Source organism: Triticum dicoccoides, chromosome 3B (assembly GCF_002162155.2).
Source record: "Triticum dicoccoides isolate Atlit2015 ecotype Zavitan chromosome 3B, WEW_v2.0, whole genome shotgun sequence".
Lineage (NCBI taxonomy): Eukaryota > Viridiplantae > Streptophyta > Magnoliopsida > Poales > Poaceae > Triticum > Triticum dicoccoides.
This window is the reverse complement of record NC_041385.1, coordinates 646334483-646339165: the sequence shown is the minus strand read 5'-3', so window position 1 is coordinate 646339165 and position 4683 is coordinate 646334483.

The window sequence follows — 4683 nt, the reverse complement described above, 5'->3', positions numbered from 1 at the left end:
AACAGTCTGTAGTAATCTGTAGTCAAACCATACTTCTGCTACTCCAAACATTATGAAAAAATTATGACCCCGTGAGAAATTTGTATATTAATCTTCTCAAGAAAGAATCAACTCAAAAGCACTCTTATGTTAAAAATGATAGTTATTTTTGTGAGCACAAAAGTTTCTGTTTTTCAGCAAGATCAAATCAACTATCACCCAACAAGATCCCAAAGGCTTTACTTGGCACTTTATTGAAACAAAAACAATAAAAAATCATTAATACAGTAACCTAATCATGTGAACACACAAAAACAGTAGGGGTAAATGTTGGGTTGTCTCCCAACAAGTGCTTTTCTTTAATGCCTTTTAAGCTAGGCATGATGATTTCAATGATGCTCACATAGAAGAAAAGAATTGAAACACAAAGAGAGCATCATGAAGCATATGACTAGCACATTTAAGCCTAACCCACTTCCTATTCATAGGGATTTTGTGAGGAAACAACTTACGGGAGCAATAATCAACTAGCATAGGAAGGCAAAACAAGTGCAACTTCAAAACTTTCAACATATAGAGAGGAAACTTGGTATTATTGAGATATGTAAAAGCATATGTTCCTCTCTCATAATAATTTTCAGCAGCATCAGGAAGAAATTCAACCATATAACCATCACATAAAGCATTCTTTTCATGACACATAAGCATAGAAAACTTATTACTCTCCACATAAGCAAATTTCTTCTCATCAATAGTAGTGGGAGCAAACTCAACAAAATAACTATCATGAGAGTGAAAATTAAACTCATTATGACAAGTTTCATGGTTATCATTATTCTTTATAGCATACATGTCATCGCCATAATCATCATAGATAGCAACCTTGTTATCATAGTCAATTAAAGCCTCATCCAAAATGGTGGATTCATCACTAAATAAAGTCATGACCTCTCCAAATCCACTTTTATCATTATAATCATCATAAATAGGAGGCATGCAATCATTATAACAAATTTGCACATCAAATCTTGGGGGACTAAAAACATCGTCTACATCAAACATAGCATCCCCAAGCTTGTGGCTTTGCATATCATTAGCATCATGGATATTCAAAGAATTCATACTAACAACATTGCAATCATGCTCATCATTCAAATATTTTATGCCAAACATCCTATAGAATTCTTCTTCTATCAACTGAGCACAACTTTCCGATCCATCATTTTCAAGAAAGATATTATAAAGATGGTCAATAATATGATGCAACCTTAATTCCATTTTTATGTAGTTTTCTTTTATAAACCAAACTAGTAATAAAACAAGAAACTAAAAGGTACGATTGCAAGATCTAAAGATATACCTTCAAGAACTCACCTCCCCGGCAACGGCGCCAGAAAAGACCTTGATGTCTACTACGCAACTTTATTCTTATAGACACATGTTGGGCCTCCAAGCATAGAGTTTTGTAGGACAGTAGCAACTTTCCCTCAAGTGGATGACCTAAGATTTGTCAATCCGTGGGAGGCGTAGGATGAAGATAGTCTCTCTCAAACGACCCTGCAACCAAATACAAGAAATCTCATGTGTCCCCAACACACCCAATACAATGCCAAATTGTATAGGTGCACTAGTTCGGCGAAGAGATGGTGAATAAAAGTGTAATCACTGGTACGCGTAGGTGCTATACAAACGGTTTTAAACCCCTTTCCGAGACGACTTTTGGAACCGTCGCCAAGTGAGTGTGGGCGATAGGGGGGGGTCCTTCCCACACAACCCAGAAACCGTCGGGGATAGGACCTCCTGGCACACAAGCTAACTCGTGTGCGATCGGGCGAGGCATGGAAACCCAATTGTTTTGTTTCGCATGTACATCCCACAGGGTGAGTCCCAGAAAAACATTTCCATTCGTATGTATATCATACACAGTCAATCCAAGGATACGTTTCCGTTCTTATGTACATCCCAAAGGATTAGGCCGCTATAGTCGTGTGAAAAAGGTGGACATCAACATTTAATCTGCCGATATGTTTGTGATAGTTACGTTATTGCACACGGTTCAAGAATGTAAAATGTGTGTGGTGCCTCTACTAACACCAACGTGTACATTTTCGTAACTATGTGCGATTGGTATTCCTATCACACACGCACACTAGTTTGAAACATTTGCCGTATTACCATGAATCGCACACGCATATGAGACGAAATCGTTTGTGCGTCTGAATGGCATCGCAAACATTTCACGTCAAAGAACCGTCTGTTTTCTTTTTTCATCGCACACACTATTTTCTTTCTAACCATGTGCACATTATTTTGTTCGCTCCTGTACAAATTTTTTTGGCTGTAATTTATTATTTGAATTGGAATTTTTGAAATATGAAACGTGCAATTCAAATTCTCATCACAATGGTTCAACAATGAATCCATAAATAAAATTGTCAGTACAATATTTTCAGTAATTACAGGATTAGACATCAATTAACTATGATGAACCACAATATTTACATGCGGTAAAGGTGAAGAGACAAGTGTAAATCATTTTGACTCCTGATGTTGTTGAAGAAGCGGAATTCCCATAATGTGCCTTCCTGCATGCCATAGGCACGATCAACTTTTGTCCAACCCCTTGTGACGATCGCCCGCTCATCCTTCACCGCCTTTAGGAAGACTTCTAGAGCATTATCATGGTAGCATGAATTATATACTTTATCCTTAGTAGCCTCCACTCCGGTCATGTAGTTTGCAAGGTAATCATCAGTAAATAGCTTCGGAAACCACTGAAAAGATAAAAATATCAGATCATGAGGTCTAATAGAGTAACTTGTTGTGTGCAGGGGGAAAAGGCAACAGGTTACTTACCATCCTGAAGTTCACTGATGTCTTGGACAAAGTGTAAATAAAGAGCTTAATTCCCATCACCCGTTTCTTTTGCCTATCAATCTTTCTTAGTTTCCTCACTTGACGCTTGTTAATGAATATCTCATTTCCCCATACGCAAAAGGGATCGAAGCGTGGATCAGTACCACTCATATACGTACCTACAAGAAACCAGTAAATGTTAGAAGCTAAATGAGATTTCACAAATGATGTAAAATACAACTACCTACATTCCTAAGTACAAATATATTTAGAGATTTGAATATAAACTACATACTGATGTATATAGAATTATAGATATAGTTTAGATTAGAATCTAGATTCACTCATTTTGCTCCTTATGTAGTCTATACTGGAATCTTTAAAAATACTTAAATTTAGGAATAGATGGTGTATAAGACATGGGATGCAGCTAACCTCGACGGCAAACAACAACATCCCCCATTGTAGCCCTGTGTAAGTACATGGAAAGCCAATGTTAACTACAACAGGGTTAACATCCACCAAAAATAGAAAATGCATGGTAATAAAACGGCAGCATCTGTAGTGATATCTTCATTGCAAAAGAGTAGCATGGTAGCAAAGGGATGGATTAAAAAATGGATACAATTGTTAATTGCAACAGGCCTAACAACATCCTAATTCATGTTTTGTAAGTTTGTAGCCATTGAAATACAACTGTTTAAAAATGGATACAACTGTTAATTGCAACAGTCTTAATGGCAATTGAAACCGGTACTGATAAAAATGCAATTGGCAGAGTTAGATATCACAAGGCAGGTGCTGCCAGAGCAGATAATGGCCCAGTTGTCTATAAAAAGGTAGGGGAAATAGCTAAAACCTGTTAGGCATGTTTACTACAAGATGCTTAAGACATTGACCGTACAAAACATAGCCATTAATTGCAACTAGTATTGGTAATATTGAACTGGTGAGTTCATACTTGGTAAGTCCTCAGAGGTAGTTGCTGGGGCACTTCATCTTGGCCATAGCCCGCCCAAAGTGAGCGGCGGCGGAGGCAAGCTCTTCCTCCGAGTCGAAGCGTGGATCAGTGCCCCCGACATGTGTACCTACAAGAAGCAAGTAAACGTTAGAAGCCAAAGTGCAATTGCACAAATGATGTAAAATACTGTAAGACATGGGATGCAGCTAACCTCGACGGTAAACAACAACATCACCCGTTATGGCCCTGCGTAAGTACATGGATAGGCATGTTAAGTACAACAGGGTTAGCATCCACCAAAATTGGCAAATGGGTAGCATCTCTAGTATGTCTTCATTGCCGAGAGTAGCATGGTAGAAAAGTTTGTTGCTGGTATTGGTGAAATTGAACTAAACAATTAATACTTGAACATCACACAATGTGTAGTACTGAAATAAACAAGGCACGAACATGCTTAATACATCAACTGTAAAAAACATAGCCATTGCAAGTGGTATTGGTAAGATTTAGCTGGTCAAATCATACTTGTTAAGTCGTGGTGGGTAGTCGTCGGGGCACTTCTTCTGGGCCAGAGCCTGCACCATGTCAGTGGCAGCGGAGGCGAGGTGTTCCTCCGGGTCAACACGCACAGCGGCCATCGCGCCATGGACCGCCATCAGCTCCTCGACCTCCATGTGATATGTGGTTGGGCTTGCACGGCGATGCTCTGGAGGTAGGGACGGTGGGAATTTGAAGGCATGAGGATGTTTTGCAGGCGCCATTTAAGCAATCATGTCGGGGTCGTGATAGAGATCAGTGGGTTACCTGACTGGATCCGAGCAGAACATAGATGTGGTTGAAGCTGTGGTTGCGGTCGCGACGGTTTGAGCTTCCGGTAGGGGAAGGAG